This window comes from Mobula birostris, chromosome 7 (genome assembly GCF_030028105.1).
Source record: "Mobula birostris isolate sMobBir1 chromosome 7, sMobBir1.hap1, whole genome shotgun sequence".
Classification (NCBI taxonomy): domain Eukaryota; kingdom Metazoa; phylum Chordata; class Chondrichthyes; order Myliobatiformes; family Myliobatidae; genus Mobula; species Mobula birostris.
The window spans coordinates 117271150-117293195 of NC_092376.1; positions in this window are offsets into that span (position 1 = coordinate 117271150).

Genomic DNA, 22046 nt, shown 5'->3' on the forward strand with positions numbered 1-22046 from the left:
AGAATCATTCAAAGCTAGGAGATGTTTCTGGAAATTTACTTCACCTTCATGTGAAATGAAATCCATAACATAGCAAAACAGAACTGATGAGGTGAGAATGAAGACTTATTGCTTTCATTGTTGATTAACATGTCATCGTCAATTATATCTTGATAGATGATAAGCTGGGAGTTTGTATGGCTTCAGAGCTGTGTGTCAGACATAGCTATAAGCAGTACTAGGACCCCACAGACTTCCTTCCTGTTTACCCTTTATACCTTGGACTTTAGATACAGCACTGAATAATGTTATTTGCAGAAATTCTCTGATGATTCAGCAGAGTTGGGTGCATAAAGGGAGGACTGGAGGATAAATACAGGGTCCTGCTGCAGGATTTTGTCAAATGGTGCAAGCTGAATCATCTGCAGCTCAACATCAGTAAGACAAAGGAGATGGTGATGGACTTTAGGTAGAATAAACCTGCATTGCTCATTGATGGTGAGGACGTGAATGTGGTGAGGACCTACAAGTACCTGGGGTGCACTTGGATAACAGACTTGAATGGAGCACCAACATGGAGGCTGTGTACAAGAAGGGCCAGAGTCATCTCTACTTCCTGTGGAAACTGACATCCTTTGGAGTATGCAGGCCTCTATTTCACATGTTCTATCAGTCGGATGTTATAACTACAGTCTTCTATGTGGTGGGTGTGCTGGGGCAATGGCATCAATAGGGGTGATGTCAACAGGCTCAATAAACTGATTAGAAAGGCTTGCTCTGTTAAAGGAGTCAAACTGGACATACTGGAGGCTCTGGTAGCACAAAGGACCCTACGGAAAATCCTGATGATTTTGGACAACGTTTTTCACCCTCTGCATGCCACCTTGGCTGAACAGAGGAGCACTTTTTGTAATAAACTAAGACGACTGTGCTACTCCAGGAGTGCTATATGAAGTAATTCTCATCCTCGGCCATTAGGATCTATAATGAGTCAATCTATAGCTGAGGAAGTGATGACCTCTTCCTTTTACATTGCTTGAGGTAACTTATTTTTTATTCTTTCTTACTTCTCTTCTAATATTTGAATATTTGTTTATCTGTGCACTTGTAATACTACTGTGACACTGTAATTTCCTTTGGGATCAATAAAGCGTCTATCATCATCATCATCATCATATTTTTATCTGGGTGCTTGATTATTCATACAACATAAAAGAAATATCCATGTAATGTCAGGTTTTCTTCCCTGCCAAATATTTCACTTTCATAGATGCAAAGAACTATACAACACAAAAATCAAGTCCTTTGGGTCAACTCATCCAAGGTACTGGCTAAGCTAATCCCATTTGCCCTCTTGATTTAATAAACCTCTGTAAGGTCACTTGTCACCATCCTACACTTCAGGGAAAACAGCCTATCCAGTCTCTCCTTATAACTTAAACTGTGCAGCCTCAGTAATATCCTTGTGAATCTTGTCTGTACCCTTTGGCCAATGTATCTGCAGGAAGTCAAAAAATACTGGGTCTAAAAATTAGATTGAATGATTGCAATAATTTTGCATGGTATTATTGGATATAAAACTCCATTAAGATGTCAGATAAAGGTGTTTCACACCTGCCCTGGTGTTACTTTTTTTTTTGCACAACAATATTGAGAGTACTTTTTCATCTCCAATTAATTTTACAGTCACAATTATTGCAACATGTAATACATAAGGCAGTTCAACTTACTGCTCCAATGAAGAATGAAGCATCATTTCTTCTGGGGCAGCGAGTGACACTCTCAAACTTATGCATCTCGATGCTGATGTGAGATACCAGGACATGCTCCAAATGCAATGAGACCCCATGCAAGTAGAACAGGAATTCAAAGTCTCTATCACAAACAAGAGAAAATCTTCAGACATAAAAATTGCTGGTGAACGCAGCAGGCCAGGCAGCATCTATAGGAAGAAGCACAGTCGACATTTCGGGCTGAGACCCTTCGTCAGGACTAACTGAAAGAAGAGATAGTAAGAGATTTGAAAATGGGAGGGGAAAGAGGAGATCTGAAATGATAGGAGAAGACAGGAGGGGGAAGAGATGGAGCTGAGAGCTGGAAAGTTAATTGGCAAAGGGGATATGAGAGGATCATAGGATGGACAGGAGGCCTAGGGAGAAAGAAAGGGGGAGGGGGGAAGCCTGGAGGATGGGCAAGGAGTGTAGTGAGAGGGACAGAGGGAGAAAAAGGAGACAGAGGAAAAAAATATATAATAATCAAAGATAAATAATGGATGGGGTACGAAGGGGAGGTGGGGCATTAATGGAAGTTAGAGAAGTCAATGTTCATACTGCAGATGTGTGTGTTGATCAAAGCCTCCATACTCAGTATGCAGCAGTATGCTTTGATAAATTGTAAGTGAGTGAGTGATGGAAGAACTTACGGCATTTGTCAGTGGGGATAAGAGTATTGAGAAATTTGCCATTCAATTAACAGTGCCCTCTTCTTCTCACTGTCTTTCCTTCTCAGTAGTAAAGGAATTTTTCATGAATGTTTTGTAATATAATTTCATGTCCACATCCATTTCAGCCAGACTTTTGAGGGAAGTTATTTGATCTAGTGATGCAAAGGGTTCATTTCCTATTTAATTGCACTTCCCATTGGATGGGAGTGAAAATTCAGCTGGATTCAACAGGATGCCCATCAGATTCATGCAGATTGTAAATTGGAAGAGTTTTTAGGAGAGCTGCTGAGATACTGGCTGGGCAGCAGACAGGAGTATATGGAGGCACCTATGTGATAATGATTGTGTGGCAATGGAAGCAGTAATACCTCTTCCTTGCCTATCTTTGCCTGGATGGCCTGGATTAGGTTCACTAAGCATTGGTGGTCTGGCTGCTCATCACCAAGTTTCCATGACAATATATAAAATAAAACTGCAGACACTTAAAATCCAGCTGGAATATCTAATGTTCTGAATTGAGCCAACTTGTTTTGTCACCTGGGTATCAGAACTGGTAATTTGTATTGTAAGTCATCTAGCTGCATCCTTTACAGCCAATAGGCTGGTCCTGGACTTATTTCCTGGCATAATTTACATATTACTATTTAACTATTTATGGTGTTATTACTATTTATTATTTATGGTGCAACTGTAACGGAAACCAATTTCCCCCGGGATCAATAAAGTATGACTATGACTATGACTATGACTTTGCCTAGTTTTTCTCTCTCCATTGATACAGCCCAACTATTAGATAAGAAAAGTAATCATCAACTTACCCTATTTAACTGATCATTTTACTTCCTTTCACAGATATTTCCTTGGTCCTGTCCATCCCTTTCCCACCCTCTATGACCCTTTTTTGTTCGAGATTGACCATGGGTGCCGCATCCAGCTGCCTAAGTCAATACACAAGACAGGGCAGTACAATATGGAGAGAAAGCTGTTGCCCATGCAAAAGGCTCCCCCTTCTCAAGCGGTTGATGAATCCAAAGGATTAGCAGAGACTGATACAGTTTGGCTCCAGCGGCATCACAGAAGTTGCCAGTCAGTGTGGAACTCAGTGTAAGACGACCTTAGGGAATATGGCACCCGATATTTCATTGGGGCTTATGGATGGGTATAGCCGCAAGCCAGCAGAGGTCAGAGTTCAGAGTTTTCCTTCTCCTCGATGAACTGCCACCACAGCTGGTAAGCCCCATCTGCCTTTAGACACCAGTAGAAACAAACTTAGGAGCAAAGCACATGTGAAAGTCAGGAGCTGGACTTAGTAGTCAGAGGCTAGTTAAGGAGCACATCCTTGGGAACATTTACTAGGTAGTGTGAGCTTATCCCCAGTACTAACCCCAGCTATAATAACCTTAAGGAACCTGCCATCCTCTATGCAACTTTAAATTAACTTGTTTTCTCTCTTTCTCAGTGCTGGCAAGGGTAAATTTCCTGGAATATTAATTCTGTTTCTCTTTCTGCAGGTGCTGCCTGGCCCGCTGAGTGTTTCCAGCATCTTCTGTTTTCATTGGAGAGCTGAACAGACACCCCATCCATGACTACTCTATTATTCCATCAAGGTTAGTAATTAATTAATCATTGAAAAGCTTTTGCTTGCATGCCATCTGGACACATCACTGTTTATGTAATACATTGTCGTGGTACAAAAGTGAAACAGAACAGATGCAGAATATAGTCTGTGTTACAATTATAGAAAAAGTACAGTCACTTAGACAAATAAAGTGCAGGGCCATGACAACACAGATTACGAGGTCAAGAGTTCATTCTTAAGTTACATTAGGTCTGTTCTATAGTTTTATGACAGTGTGATGGAAAATGTTCTTGACCCTGGCGATATGTTTTGCCAATCTTTTGCCTAATGGAAGGGAAGGGAAGAGGGAATGAATGGATGGGAGGCTTTTTATGAAATGAGGCTTCAATATGAGTTGGCTAAAAAGAGTACCATTAAAATGTTGGCATATTAGGTGCAGGGAAGTTGCACAGGTTTTTAAAAAATAATGTTACAGTCCCCTTCCTATTTTGCAGAGGAATTGAGAACTGCCAGAGAATTTTGATTAATACTTTAGGTGAATGGTTTTAATTGTGCGGTTGGCATAAAATATTGGTTCATGATTAAAGAATGAATGTTGCTGTGTCCAGCAGGTCTTTTTGGAAATGATAGTTGCTGATGTCTCTGAAGTAAATGACATACTTATATTTATGACACACATAGAAATATATACGTAAGTTGCACTGAACAGGATGAGCATCCACCAAATATAATCAATGAAGAGAGCCGTTGTGATACATGCTACAAATTGAAATAGCTGGTGCCTAAAATGAGGTGTAATAAACAAAATGAATTGAGATTTGACAAGTAGGAAATTAATGTGATGAAAGTTGTAATGGGTAAATCTTCTCTGACTATTATGCTTAATGCAATTTTGTGGATGCAAGATTGTTCACACACAATATACTTGGTATTGTATCGATGTTCATTGAACTGTGGTTTCAACCATTGATGTTAGCCACAAATTAACAAAAAATGATAAGGTACGCAATCACATTTCAGTGTAGCCTTTATCATGGTCACATCTTTTAGCGGCATACCAAATAAGAACTTTGAGTTCTTCTATCAGACCTTCTGTAAGGAATGTAACTGCCGAACAAAATGTGATATCAGAGTGAATAACTTGCCAATGTTCATGTTTTACTGACAGATCTCTATCAACGGACTTCCATTTAACTGTTTAATAAGCACAGGCTTCTCATGAATTGCAAAAGACCACATTTAATTCTGCAGATCACCTTGGAAGATTATCATTCTTGGCACTTAGAGGAATGAAGGGTGATCTTTTTGAAACATTTAAGACTCTAAGAGACATATTAGAGTAGATGTTGAAATATTTTAAACAGTGGGAAAGTATTGAATGAAGGGTTGTAGTTTCAAGATGAGGGACTGGTCGTTAAAAACTAAAGAGTAGATATTTCTTTGCACAGAGAATAGTAGAATTTCCAGACGCTTCTGGAGTTTAGATCATTTGAAGTAGTTAAAGTTGAGGTAGATATATTTTAGAAAGATTGGGGAAATGATGCCCTTTGGGAACTGCCACAAAGATCAGCTATGATCATGCCAAATGGCTAGTTAGACTCGAGCATCTAGGTGGCCTCCTCTTGCTTCCGTTTTTTTGTGTTGTCTGCCCTCTTGTGCACAATAATGGAGGTTTTGCTTTGATGAGATCTTGGAGAATTAAAACATGGGTTTGCATTTTAGATTATTGATATTCTGAAGTAGTGCAGGGAATTAAAGAAATGGTTGATGTCCAGTATTGGGAGCACCTCTGCAGTCATTACAAAAGCATCTGTCAGTGTATTTTTTTTATCCAATATAGCATTAAGATCTGCTTCAAAGGTTTCCTAACCATTTTGTGTAACATATACAGTGTTTGGTATGTGTGCATGCATATGATTGAAGAAGTAATTGCACCTTGATAGCAAGGTTAACAATCCAGTAATCCATTGAATGGAAAGAGGGCAGAAGGGATTCATGAGGATGTTGCCTGAGTTGAAGGATTTTAGATATGGGGAGAGATTGGATAGACTAAACTTGTTTTCCTTGGAGTGAAGGAAGGTAACCTGACCGGAGTCCTGATGAAACATCTTGGCCCGAAACGTTTACTGTTTATTTCCATCCATAGATGCTGCTTGACCTGCAGAGCTCTTCCAGCACTTTGTGTGTATTGAACTGAGATGTGTAAAACCTTGAGAGACATAGACAGAGTAAATAGTCAGAATCTTTTTCACGTGGTAGGAGTATCCAAAACAAAAAGGTATAGGCTTAAAGTGAGAGGAATGAATTTTAAAGAGGTTCTTTTCTTAGGCGTACGTGTTTAACACAGAGAACGGTTGATACCTGGAACACACGGCTGGAGGAGGTGGTGCAATCAGATACAATTGCAACATTTCAGGGGCATTTAGACAGGTATGCACAGCCAACAGTTGAGGTAAATGATCCTAATTTAGGTGAAAGGGAGTGCTATTGACGGGCAAAATGTTTGGCATGGACTTGGTGGGCTGAGTGTTTATGCAACCCTATGATTCTATGACTCTAATCAGACATTCAGAGGTGTCTTTCAGGGTAGTTACTCAATCTGTGGATGTTGGTTTGACTTGGATGGCCACAGTCACACTTTTGCCTATTCCTTGTGTTTTAACTGCGGAGTAGGTGCCACACATGCCTGGTTTTGTTGAAGGCTGTTCAGGTCTGCCCGGAATGTGAAAGCTTGGAACTCCATGAATAAAGTCAGTTAATAAGCTGGCATTTGTGATGTGTGTGGCCATCCAAGAGGTGAGCTGTTGGAAGATAAAACTCCTATTAGTTTGAAAATCAAGGACTAAACGCAAATACCAGTAATCTGAAAAAGTAATAGAGAATGTAGCAAAAACACTAAGCAAGTCAGGTGGCATCTATGGAGAGACAAATAGAGTTAGCACTTCAGGTCAGACACTTTTGTCAGAACTGGGATGTAGAGGTAGTAGCAAGAGAATCTAGTGGATAAGATGGAGAGAATATCTGTGATCATTTGAGGACTAGTCAACTGGGCTAATATAGTAGTTAGGGGCAGTCTGTGCTTCTTTGTCCGTGTTATACAGATTCACTTGCACTTCTTGCACTATTGTACCTCAATGAGCATTCACAGCTGGGGAAGCCTGGTAAAGCGTGTAGTACCTTACAGAACACCTGTATTCAGTACACAAGAGTGGCTGTAGGCTTCAGGTTGCCTGCAGCTTTAATCTTCCTTTCCACTTCCACTTCGACCAGTCTGTCAATGGTTTCTGGCACTGTTACTGTGAAAATGGAGGAACAACACCTCAACTTCCATCAGGCCATTTGCAGCCTTCTGGATTCTTATCAACATCCTCAACTTCAGGAAACTGGTTCTTTATTGGAACAGTATTGCTATTAGCTGCATATACCACAGAGAAAGAAACCAGCATACCCTCTCACCCAAACCCTAGCTGCCCAATAACCCAGTTGACCAGATCTCACCCAAAGCAAGAAATTCTCCTTGTCCTATCCAACCTTCCTTCTCTGCAACTAAGAATTACTTTTTTGTTATTTCTCTTTTCTAGTTCTCGTAAAAGACCCTCACTCTGTATCTCTTTCCACAACTGCTGCCTGACCTGCTAAGTTTTCCAGTATTTTTGGCTGTGATTAATGTGAAGGGCTTGGAGTCTGTCCAATTGGAGGTTGTGAGATTTTAGTGACTGCATGGAATGCTTTTGAAGATTTTGATATTTCAATAGACTTTCAATGATGGACATCTCATTAGATGGTAGAACCACTGATAAACATGGAAATAAGATGAGGGAACACAAAGCAATCCTCATAGAGGGATCAGAATTGGAGAGAGTGAGCAACTTCAAGTTCCTGGGTGTCAATATTTTTGAGGATCCAACCTGGACCCAATATACCAATGCAGCTATAAAGGAGGCAAGACAGTGACTATATTTCAACAGAAGTTTGTGAAGGTTTGGTTTGTCACTTAAAACATTCGAAAACTTCTACAGATGCACCATGGAGAGCATTCTGACAAGCTGCATCACTGTCTGGTATGGGGGGGTGGGGTTGCTACTGCACAGGATTGTAGCAAGCTGTAGAGAGCTGTAAAATTAGCCAGCTCCATCATGGGTACTAGCTTCCATATTATCCAAAACATTTTTAAGAAGCGGTGCCTCAGAAAAGCAGCTTTGATTATCACGGACCCCCGCCAGGACATGCCCTCTTCTCATTGTTACCATCAGGAAGGAGGCACAGATGCCTGAAGGCAAACACTCAGCGATTTAGGAACAGCTTCTTCCCCTCTGCCACCTGATTTCTGAATGAGAATTGAACCCATGAACGCTACCTCATTACTTTTTTTTTATTTCTGTGTCTTGCACTACTTAACCATTATGTATATATTTATTTATATTTATATTTTACTTTATTTTAAATATATATATTTACTGTAATTCAGTTTTTTTGTTTATTTTTCATGTATTGAACTTGACTGCTGCCACAAAGTTAAAAAATTTCACCGTATCTGCTGATGATATTAAACCTGGTTCTGATTCTGATTATAATAGACATGGGAACCAGAGTGGTAGGGCTGGGGACGGGGCAGTTGGTATCAACTAGATGCAGTGTCTAGTGAGAACATGAGGAAAGACAGGCAGATGACAGGGCAACATTGCAGTCAGTGGGATGAGTTAAATTGTAACAGGGGGCCAAAATGAAAAAAGAATAATTAATGCAGGACTGAAGGCGTTATGTCTGAATACATACAGTATGCAGATTAAGGTAGATGATCTTGTAGAGCAGTTAAAGATTGACAGATATGATGTTATGGCCATCTCTAAGTTGTGGCTGAAAGAAGATCATAGTTGGGAGCTTAACATCCAAGGATACACATTGTGTTGAAATTGCAGGCAGGTAGGCAGAGGGGGTGGGTTGGCTCTGTCGATTCAATGAAATCAAATCCTTCGAAAGAGGTGACATTGGATCACAAAATGTAGAATCCTTGTAGGTAGAGTTAAGAAATTGCAAGGGTAAATAGACACTGAAGGGAGTTACAGTATTGTTCAAAAGTCTTAGGTACACACACACACACACACACACACACACACACACAGCGTGCAGGAAGAGGGGAATTATGGTTGGGAAAAGGGGAAGGGAGAGGGGAGGGAGTGGGAAAAATACAGAGTGACATTCTGTAATGATCAATAACCCAATTATTTGGAATCAAGTGATCTTGTCTGATGCCTCAGGGCTGAGTGTGTCTGCACATGCACCACCCCTGGCCCTTGCACTCTTTCTCTGCCACCTGCCCTACACCCCTCCTGCAGTACTCCACCTCACCATTCCCAAGCTCGCTCTCTGCTTCACATGGACGAATATAGCCTTGTGCAAAAGTCTTACGCACCCTCGCTATATACAGCATAATGCATGTGCTTAAGACTTTTGCAGTGTATTGCATATACATGCTACCAAATAGTAGCCAGATTGTGGGCTACACTTTACAATGGAAGGTAGGAAAGGCATGAAAAAAGGTCAATGTTGCGAATGTCATGGAGGATTTCAATATTCAGGTTGATTGGGGTAATCAGGTCGGTGCTGGATCCCAAGAGAGGGAATTTGTTGAATGCCTACGAGATGGCTCTCTAAAACAGCTTGTGGTGAGCCCACTAAGTGAACAGCAACTCTGCATTGGGTGTTATGGAAAGACCCAAATTAAGTTAGGGAGCATAATACGAAGAAACCCGTCGAGGCCGTGATGATAATATGATAGATTTCACCCTGTAGTTTGAGAAGCAGAAGCTAAAATCAGGTGTATCAGTATTACAGTGAAGTGAAGGGAATTACAGAGACATGAGAGAGGAGCTGGCCAACGTTGATTGGAAGAGGACACTCAGAGGGATGATGGCAGGTCAGCAGTGGCTGGTATTTCTGGGGGAAGTTCAGAAAATGTTGAAAAGATACATCCCAAAGATGAAGAAGTATTCTAAGAGGAGGTTGAGGCAACTGTGGCTGACAAGCAAAGTCAAAGACAGCATAAAAGCAAAAGAGAGGACATGTAATTAGTGGAAATGTAGAGAACTGGGAAGATTTAAAAGCTAACAGAAAGCAACTAAAAAGCCATAAAAAGAGAAAAAAGAAATATGAATGTAAGATAGCCAATAAAATTAAAGAGGATACAAAAGGATTTTTTTCAGATATATAAAAAGTAAAAGAGAGCCTTGTGTGACAAATATGTTGGAATTCTTTGAGGAAGTAACGGAGAGGACAGACAAAGGAGAGTCAGTGGATGTTGTTTATTTGGATTCTCAGAAGGCCTTTGACAAGATGCCGAACATGAGGGGGCTTAACAAGATAAGAGCCCGTGGCATTACAAGAAAGACACTAGCACATACAGAAGATTAACTGACTGGAAGGAGGCAAAGAGTGAGAATAAAGGCAACCTTTTCTGGTTGGCTGCTGGTGACTATTGGTGTTCTGCTGGGGTAGGTATTTTGAACACTCCTTATCATGCTATATGTTAATGATATGGATGAAAGAATTGATGGTTTTGTGGCCATGTTTGTGAATAATACGAAGATAGGTGGAAGGGCAGGTAGTGCAGAGGAAGCGAGGTGTCTGCAGTAGGATTTAGACAGATGGGGAGAATGGGCAAAGAAGTGGCAGATGGAATATTGTGTAAGGAAAAGCATGGTCATGCACTTTGGCACAAAGAATAAAAGTGTGGACATTTTTCTAAATAGGAGAAAATTCCAAAATCAGGCATGCAAAGGGACTTGGAAGTTGTTGAGCAGGATTTCCTAAAGGTCAATTTACAGGTTCAATTGCTGGTAAGGAAGGCAAATGCAAAATTGCAATGTTAGCATTCATTTCAAGAGTTCTCAAAAACAAAAGCAAGGATGTCATGCTGAGGCTTTACAAGGCATTGGTCAGACTGTATTTTGAGCAGTTAGGGCCCCTTGTCTAAGAATGGAGAGGGTCCAGAGGAGGTTCACGAGAATTATCCTGGGAAGGAAAGGGTTAACAGGTGAGGAGCGTTTGATGACTCTGGGCCTGTACTTTCTGGAGTTTGGAAGAATGAGGTGCCATGTCATTGAAACATCGAATATTGAAAGGCCTAGAGTGAACGGATGTGGAGATGATGTTTCCTATAATGGGGGTTCTAGCATGAAAAGGCATAGTGTTAGAATTGGAGGAGGTCCATTTAGAACAGAGACAAGGAAAACATTCTTTAACCAGAAGATGGTGAATCTGTGGAATTCATTGCCAGAAATATCTGTGCAAGCCAATTCATTGGGTATATTTAAGGTGAAGATTAATATGTTCTTAATTAGTCAGTGCTTTGAAGGTTATGAGGAAATGGCAGGAGAATGGGGTTGAGAGGGATAATAAGTCAGCCATGGTGGAATGGCAGAATGGCCTAATTCTGCTCCTATGTATATTGGTCTTACGGTCTTTTACTTTAGTGCTAATGGGAGCAGCAGCCCAACAGCCACACCAGCAGACCAGAATCGATAGAAACCATTGCTTCTCACCTTGTAATAAACTCAAACACCAGCCAGCAAAATTCAAGTAGAATGTTAAAAAAATGCCTGAATGCAGTTTCCTGAGCATGTCCCAGAGCAATTAAACTTTACACTCAAGAGTAACTGAACACAGCCCTGCAGGCAACCAATGTTGGCAGCAAAGTGCAGAAGCTGTTGGAATCTAATTCTTGAATATCAGTGCATCACAGGGGAGGAATATGAGTTACCTGTCAGCTCTTCTACTGAAATCACAGTGATTTAGAAGCCTTGTAGAAATGTTTGAATAAAGATGTCTGATCACATTGGTACATGCACAGTGTTTGATAGTCTGAATGATTACTCATATGAGTGAGTTTCCAAATTGAACCGATTTGCTCTCTTGCTCTTTCTTGCTCCTTTACCGGCATGTGCTCTTCTCAGTTGTGTAATTGTGTATGGAGTGATACAATATGATTAGATGCTAGGCAATGATTGACTGTAAAAGAGAGGTTTGGTTTCCCACAGGATGACTTTGTTTTGGATGCATTGTGGATTGGATGGAAGATTGGACAGGAAGCATTTTTTAGCATGTGATATTTAGAAGGGCTCATAATCAGAATCTAAATCAACCTCAGAAATATAAATGTATCTTCAGGCATAGTTTGTATTAAATCTTGTACTCATTCTTAAACTTCCACAGTTCAAGAATGCAGCTGAAGTTTATGCCAAATGTCTTGGTCATCTAATCCTTGGAGTGAAGGATTCTGGTAGATATAGAAATCCTTCCAAGGTCATTATATGCTTCCTTAAGTTGTGGTGTTTAAAATCTGCTTACAACTGTATTCTGTACTGTATGAAGTTTTCAATCTTAAGTGTAATCCATGATCTACACTTCCCTTCTTTCCACAGGTGCTCACTTTTGTTTTCAGTGTTTTCCTTGACTCTCAGTATTATGTGTTCTTTAATTCTGGATGATCTTAGACAAAACTCATCCTGCCAACCACTCAGAACATGGAGCCATTTTGGCTAGAGATCTTTGCAAGTTACTTTCTCTTCCTTGCACCTTTCTTACTTTATAATCAAAAATCACACCCATAACATTTGATTGATATGTCCCTTTTGATTGTATCATTTTTATTCTGTTTGCCCTTTGGCGACTGAACTGCCTGATATAGGGATGCTTGATGGTCAGCCATTCCAACAACAAAGATACTTCGATGGAGGAAAAATTTTGAGTTTACCAGCATTCCAATAGTTGCTAATACATTTTTCCCAGATGTCTGTCATTCCAATCACCTGTCAAGGACAAACCCAGCTTTGTTATCAATATGATGACCTGTCACTTTGACAATATTGTCATGTTTTATGTTGCTGTAAGGAAGTGTTAGCATAAGCAAATGCTCTAGTATTTCTTTTCAACTCCCAGCCAGTTCAAACAGTTCAATAATGGAAAAAAATTATCCAGAGTACTGGTAAACATTTGAGTAATTTTGATTCACTGTAAGTTATATAAACTTCCTAAAGGCTTGACTACAAGGCTTCAGCCTATGTTTATGAGTCCACAGTCACCGCTTTCTGATTTTGGAGCATCTGCCCAGTAACAATGCCTCCATTTTCAGGATCAAGCCAATAACATTCTTCAGTTCAAGGAGTTAGAACTTCAGCTAATGTTGTTTCATGAGGAATTTTATTAAATGTCTCCTGCAAATGCAAATCAAAGTTAAAATAATATTTATTATTAATGTACGAATGTTACCGTATATTACCTGGAGATTTATTTTCTTGCAGGCATTACAGGAAAATAAAGAAATACCATATAATTTATAAAAGACTAACATCAACCTATGTGCAAAAGAAGATAAATTGTGCAAAGACAAAATAAATAATATTGGGAGCATTAGTTATAGAATCCTTGACATTGAATCTGTAGCTTATAGAATCAGTCAGATTTGTGGTGAGTGAAGTTATCCAAAATGGTTTGGGAGCCTGATAGTTGTAGGGTAATAACTCTTGCTGAACCTGATGGTGTGTGACCTTTGGATCCTGTACGTCCTGCCCAATCATTGTAGTGAGAAGAGAACATGGCCTGTTGGGTGGGTGTCCTTGATGATGCATACTGCTTTGTTGCGAGAGAGCTCCATGTAAATATGCTCAATGACGGAGAAGGCTTTACCTGTAATGGACTAGGCTACATCCATCACTTTCTGTAGGTATTTCCTTACCAGGTTAGGATACTCTCCACTGTTCATATATAGACATTTGTCAAAGTTTTTGGTGACATGCGAAATCTAAGAAAGTAGAAGTGCTGTCATACCTTCTTTGTGATCGCACTTAAGTGCTGGTCCCAGATCTGCTGATGTGATAACATGAAGAAATTTAAAGCTACTGACTCCCTGCACCTCCGATCCCCTAATGAGGACTGGCTCATGGACCTTTGGCATATAACAATAGTCCAACAAAAACAGGTTTGGACTTTAGCCATCCATTATTTTACGCACCTCTTTGAAAAATACATTCAGGTTAATCAAACGTGACCTGTCTGTTACAAGTCTATTTGGCTCTCAGATATCTATATATATAGGATACAGAAGCAAATGGAAGAGTGGGATTGGTTAGGTAACTAAAAATAAAAATTTAAATAACTTGAGAAAGAAAATTTACTCCATCTGATAATTGTCTCCATTATTGACTCAGACCTTTTACTTTCTTCCTCCTTCCAAAATATTGAGCAGGCAATAATCCACAGATGATAATTGTAGATATAACCCTTTTCTGGCAGCTGGCACAGTAACCTTCTAAAGATGATGAACTTGAGTCTACCTGCACTAAAACCCCTTCTGGCAGGTGTTTTTCCAGCTGTCCTCCAAAGTGGATGTGCGACACATGTACATTACACTTCAAGGATTCTTAATCTGCAGTCTTGATTGGGAATTGTTCATTTTGTAATGAAGGTTTTCTTCATTCTGTAGTCATTATTACTCCTATCAAAGTCATCATCTTCTGACCCTTTTTAATCATTCTGCCAATGAAAGTATGCAGCCTCAATAAGATTTTATAGAAAATATCTGAATTAACTGCAAAATCAAAGATTCTTTTTTTCCATTTTTACTTTCTCATTTTGCCTGAAGGCTGTTACACAACCTACATTGGTGTTGCACAAGTCTACTAATTCTCTGGGCAAGTAGATATTTTTCATGAGTGCATGTCATCAAGCAATTTAGGAAAATGAGTAATTAAAAACAATCAGGAGGAAATCTGCAGATGTTGGAAATTCAAGCAACACCCACAAAATGCTGGTGGAATGCAGCAGGCCAGGCAGCATCTATAGGAAGAAGTACAGTTGACGTTTCGGACGCTTCATCCTGACGAAGGGTCTTGGCCCGAAACGTCGACTGTACTTCTTCCTATAGATGCTGCCTGGCCTACTGCGTTCCACCAGCTTTCTGTGTGTGTTAATTAAAAAGCAATAAACTGCAGATGCTGGAAACCTGAAATAAAAACAGGCAGTTTCAAAATACTCAGCAGGTCAGGCAACATCTATAAAGATAACTATTCATTGTAACATCTCAGGTCCTTTAATTGGATTAGTGATCAAGAATCATTGACCTGAAATGTTAAACTTGTTTTCTTCTCCATTGATGATGCTTGACTTTCTGAGATTTGCAATGATAAAGACAGGTTTAAGGTTAGGAGTAGCGTTTAACTTTTTTTTAGTGAGAATTTATTAGAACAATTAATAGGCTATGAAATGCATTGGTAATTATGACAGTAAGTAGTCTATAAAGTCTGAGAATAATTTTCAAGAATCAAGGACCTTCAAATATTTATTCCTGTCAAATAATTAATAAATTTGTTCTGTGGTATTCAATGTCTTTCATTTTGTTGAATTAAGTCATATGTTCCCAATATCACATATTTGATGTTGACAATGACTTTGCCTAACACGATAGAAATTTATCTGCAATGGTCTTAATATAATTTGCAGAAGTGGAATGGGGCAGCACAGATACGCATAAAATAATTAAAATAGATAAAGATTGGACTCAGAAATTGGAATAAAGAGAATGTATTGTTTAGAAAAGGTAAAAAGGACTGTGAGAGAAACAAAAAACAATAAGCCTGATCAAGAAAATGAGCTGAAGTAAAATGTTTACTTTTAATTTTAAATTCAGAAAGAGTGGGTTTCTTATTGATTAGCAGCATTTAGAGTTGATGGTTATCGAGCTATCCCTCAGGGTTTGGTAAATTTCTGCTTTGACCTAAGTAATTTCTCTTCCTGACATCACTTTAACTGAAAACTCACAATATCACTCATTGCTTGAAGATCAGTTTCCCAGAGATTTTACGATAAACTAGGAGCAGATATTAAACCAAATTCTTAGAATCCATCACAGCCAGTCACAATGTCCTTTTTTAGTTTGATTATCTAACAAAAGTGTTTTATGGTGGTCTCCAATAAAGTGCAGTTATTGTAGTGCTTCTTAGAACATTTCTGCACTCAATACATGGAGATGTTGCTACTTAGTTCCCCATTGTGCATCTTCACATGAAATTATTCCCAATTCCTTTGATATTCAGTTGCATGACAGGCATTGTGACTAAAACCTTAGATATTAATATTTGCAACTCAGAGGGAAAATAGACTCTGGATGAATTATTCTGCTTAGTGAACCCAAACTTTGATGGCCCTGCACAGTAGTTCAATTTATATAAACCCCTACATCACAGTAAAGACTGTTGAAATCAACACCTGTTGGAAGAAGCTGACTTAAACCCCAGCATTCAATGATTAAATATCACTGTATCATTTTAAAATATATCAGCAGCAAGCCATTTTCTATTTTAGAGTTATTAATTCTCATGCTGGTCTCACTGTGTTTGTTGATTTCATGTAAGTCCTCTTCATTATTATCAATAATTGAAATTTACTGCATTTCATTTCATAGCATAACTTGAAGGGCCAAATTTACTGATTAAAAATTGATTGCAAAGTTTGCTATGTTGGTTATTTTAACTCTTCTCGGCAGCTGTTTGAACAGTTAGATTATATGAAAGGTGATTGGGTTTATGAATATATGCATTCAAACCTGAGATTATTCTGAAGAGATAAGAATGATGAAGTTTTTAGTCTGATGATCACCCAGTATAATAGAGAGGCATCTTACGAAAATTAGACCCACAACAAAAAAGTAATCTCATCTCAATTTAAATAGCTAGTTCTGTTAAGTGTGATACAGTTGATTCTGGTTAGCTGGGCCATCAGTTAATCAGGGCAGCTACTTACTTGAGATAACTCTTTAAGAAAAAAAACTACTTGAGAAAATAGCTGGGATTCCCTTCATTTATTTGGGATACCACTCTGCTTAATTGGGACAGGAGACTGTTGCCAAACAGTTTCTAATTAGTGTCAGTCATATGCACTTGTTGTGTCAGTTAGACACGACACCATGCTTAGAGTGAACCGATTTTAAATAGCGTTAATTGTGAGTGTTTGTGTTCAAAATAAACGGAACTGTTTTGTTCACTGCGGTTTCAAGAACGCAGGTTTGAAGATAGCTGAAACAGCTGGGAGTGGATCTGAAATTATTTCACAACATCAAAAACAAGTTAGCAATTTGATCATATCAGCAATGTTACAACGAAAATGAAGATTTGGAGGATACAATTGTCGATAGTGTTGTATTAAAACAGTATTATCTGCACTAGGTGTCTGTTCTGATTTTATTTATTTATAGTCAATCAACAGGACCTGGCAGTGTACACTGGATAAATTCCTCCATCAATAACTATATAACTATTAGGAACTGATACAAAGTTTTCTTGTACTGTAGCAGTATTGGTTGTCTTCTAATTTGTTCTGCATTTCATTTAACTACATAATTCGTTACTCAGTAAATGATAGTTTGTCTTTTTTATACCTTTTAACAATTTCTATGAAACTTCGGCTAATTGAGGCAGCAGTTTAATTGGGCCAAAATGTACTGGTCCTGATGTGTCCCAATTAACCAGAATCCACTGTATTTTTAGATGTCCATGGATGTCAGTAAATAAACATTGTACAACTAACAAAGTTGCTATAGAAAAGATGCAATTAAGCTGGACAGAGTGCAGATTTATAAATGATGCTGTCAGAGTCTTGTCAGTATACAGAATGAGCTACCAGTGGAAGTGTTTGATTCAGGTACATTAATAACATTTAAGAGGTACTTGGACAGATACATGGACCAGAAAGGTTTTAGAAAGATAGGGGGCAAACATAGGCAATAAGACTTGCTTAGTTGTGAATCTTGGTCGACATGGAATAGTTTCAAAGGCCTGTTTCAATATTGTATGACTCTACCACCATGAGTTCTCAACTGGGACCGACACCACAGAATTGTGCAACGTGTATGAGTAATGGACATAGAAAATTACTGCCACTGGTAGCAATGAAGTTTCTCAACCTCTGTATGTCCATACTATTACTTTTGGATATAGAAGGATTCTTCATTGCCATTTAACCATAGAAAACCATAGAAACTACAGCACAGAAACAGGCCTTTTGGCCTTTCTTGGCTGTGCCGAACCATTTTCTGCCTAGTCCCACTGACCTGCACACGGACCATATCCCTCCATACACCTCCTATCCATGTATCTGTCCAATTTATTCTTAAATGTTAAAAAAGAACCCGCATTTACCACCTCGTCTGGCAGCTCATTCCATACTCCCACCAGTCTCTGTGTGAAGAAGCTCCCCCTAATGTTCCCTTTAAACTTTTCCCCCCTCACCCTTAACCCATGTCCTCTGGTTTTTTTCTCCCCTTGCCTCAGTGGAAAAAGCCTGCTTGCATTCACTCTATCTATACCCATCATAATTTTATATACCTCTATCAAATCTCCCCTCATTCTTCTACGTTCCAGGGAATAAAGTCCCAACCTATTCAACCTTTCTCTGTAACTGAGTTTCTCAAGTCCCAGCAACATCCTTGTAAACCTTCTCTGCACTCTTTCAACCTTATTTATATCCTTCCTGTAATTTGGTGACCAAAACTGAACACAATACTCCAGATTCGGCCTCACCAATGCCTTACACAACCTCATCATAACATTCCAGCTCTTATACTCAATACTTTGATTAATAAAGGCCAATGTACCAAAAGCTCTCTTTACGACCCTATCTACCTGTGACGCCACTTTTAGGGAATTTTGTATCTGTATTCCCAGATCCCTCTGCTCCACTGCACTCCTCAGTGCCTTACCATTAACCCTGTATTTTCTACGTTGGTTTGTCCTTCCAACGTGTAATACCTCACACTTGTCAGTATTAAACTCCATCTGCCATTTTTCAGCCCATTTTTCCAGCTGGTCCAAGTCCCTCTGCAGGCTCTGAAAACCTTCCTCACTGTCTACTACACCTCCAATCTTTGTATCATCAGCAAACTTGCTGATCTAATTTACCACATTATCATCCAGGTCATTGATATAGATGACAAATAACAATGGACCCAGCACTGATCCCTGTGGTACACCACTAGTCACAGGCCTCCACTCTGAGAAGCAATTCTCTACTACCACTCTTTGGTTTCTTCCATTGGGCCAATGTCTAATCCAATTTACCACCTCTCCATGTATACCTAGTGACTGAATTTTCCTAACTAACCTCCCACGCGGGACCTTGTCAAAGGCCTTACTGAAGTCCATGTAGACAATATCCACTGCCTTCCCTTCATCCACTTTCCTGGTAACCTCCTCAAAAAACTCCAATGGATTGGTCAAACATGACCTACCACGCACAAAGCCATGTTGACTCTCCCTAATAAGTCCCTGTCTATCCAAATGCTTGTAGATTCTGTCTCTTAGTACTCACTCCAAAAACTTACCTACTATCAACGTTAAACTTACTGGCCTATAATTTCCTGGATTACTTTTCGATCCTTTTTTAAACAACGGAACAACATGAGCCACTCTCAAATCCTCCGGCACCTCACCTGTAGACAGCGACATTTTAAACACTTCTGCCAGGGCCCCTGCAATTTCAACACTAGTCTCCTTCAAGGTCCGAGGGAACACCCTGTCAGGTCCCGGGGATTTATCCACTTTAATTTTCCTCAAGACAGCAAGCACCTCTTCCTTTTCGATCTGTACAGTTTCCATGATCTCACTACTTGTTTCCCTTAATTCCATAGACTTCATGCCAGTTTCCTTAGTAAATACAGACACAAAAAACCTATTTAAGATCTCCCCCATTTCCTTTGGTTCCGCACATAGCTGACCACTCTGATCTTCAAGAGGACCAATTTTATCCCTTACAATCCTTTTGCTCTTAATATACCTGTAAAAGCTCTTCGGATTATCCTTCACTTTGACTGCCAAGGCAACCTCATATCTTCTTTTAGCCCTCCTGATTTCTTTCTTAAGTATTTTCTTGCACTTCTTATACTCCTCAAGCACCTTATTTACTCCCTACTTCCTATACACGTCATACAACTCCCTCTTCTTCTTTATCAGAGTTGCAATATCCCCTGAGAACCAAGGTTCTTTATTCCTATTCACCTTGCCTTTAATCCTGACAGGAACATACAAATTCTGCACTCTCAAAATTTCTGCTTTGAAGGCTTCCCACCTACCGATCACATCCATGCCAGAAACAATTCTGTAACAATTTATTTTTGACTAGTGAGGGTTGTGGCCCTGGGCTGAACCCCTGAGCCTGGAGGACCAGTAGACCACTCTTAGTCTGGCCTCTACTCTTTGACCTGTTTGGCATGGGCGACCCTAGCAAGAGCAAAAGCATAAAGCTCTGACTCAAGCCAACATAGTTCTCCAGGTCATCGAGGCATGCAGGCCTCCAAACCCTACAACAAAGTTGTGATCCTCTTGGAGGGGACATAGAAGAAGAGTCAATTAATTGAGAATCACAGAAACTAAATGGTCACTCATTTTGTCTTTACTACCGCCTGGTGAAATTGAATTCTTAAAACTTTGTTATTTTAGATGAGCTATTTGAACTATTTGCATTTGAGAGTGTTCTCTACCACTATTTAAATTTATAGAAAGTTCCATGTGAACTATAGCCAATCTTTAAACATTCATAGATTCGGCTATGGATGGAATTCATACTTTTTGAGGACAGAACACTGTAATTCCGGATGGGTTTTTACTGCAACATCAGGATGTTACTTTTTCAATTGATATTGATGAACTTGTTTATTTACATTTCTGATTTTAAATATACTGCATGATAAACAGTCCAAAATATGAATAAAAGTTAGCAGTGTAAATTTTCTTTGCTTCGGTTCTCCAATTGAGAAATCAAAGTAGGCTCTTCCTCTTTTGAAAGTTTAACAGTGAGACACCAGTGGTAACCAGCAATTAATTTTTTTCCTCATTCTGTGAATCACAGGTGGTGGAAGTTAAACAGATCTAGGAAAATCCTATGATCTATTCTGGTGGCTAAAATCTGCACAATTTCTCAGTTCTTCCTTTTAAAGTTTTTTCTGAATATAGTTGAATGTATTTATAGTGGTCTGCTATTGTTAAGACCATAAGACCATAAGACAAAGGAGCAGAAGTTGGCCATTTGGCCCATCGAGTCTGCTCTGCCATTTTATCATGAGCTGATCCACTCTCCCATTTAGTCCCACTCCCCCGCCTTCCCACCATAACCTTTGATGCCTTGGCTACTTAGATACCTATCAATCTCTGCCCTAAATACACCCAATGATTTGGCCTCCACTGCCGCCCGTGGCAACAAATTCCATAGACTCACCACCCTTAAATGAATGTAATGGTCCTTATATTTTGATTTATCCACCATAAGACTTTGTAACCAAACACTTGTGTTAGATGTTGAATATGCAGCCATTGTAATACTGGAGGCTAGGAATTATTTAATTCCCCTAATTTCTGAAAGCAAAATAGGGGAATTTTGTTGATAGAGGAAGGTTGTTGACCTCCAGTATTAACTTCAATTCTCTCTCCAGTGTTCTCAGAATGCTTACAGCATCTTCTACTTTTATTTCTGATTTCCAGGAGTCACAGAATTTTACATCGCCATATATGAGCCACTTAGCTCCACCCAGTGAGACTCACAAATTGGTGCCAATAATGCGGCAATCGAATTGAGTGGTGTTGTTTGAATATGAAAGATACACCAGGACACTAAAGTAATTTCCCTGTCTTCAATAAATAAAGAAGAGTGTGGAATTGAAATTCAGTGCATTCATTGATGAATGAAGATGTCCAGTTAACATAAGTCTATTATTGATAAGACAAATCAAGGAATTTAATCTCAAAATCACTGATAACATAGACTTTATGTATCATTGGTGAAGTAATTTTTGAAAACTGATTGCAGCTTTGAACTGTTGTCAAACTAGTAATCTTGATGTGTTTAAGGACAAGGGGCACGGGGTTATATTTAGTTACCGTGTAGAGCTCGACCAAACAACAGCTAAGGAATGTTCTTCATCTTCTCTCCATGTTAATGGAGTGGGGAAACAGAAAATTAATATATCACATTTCTTTAACCAATTGCTCACCTCTTTGGGTAAAA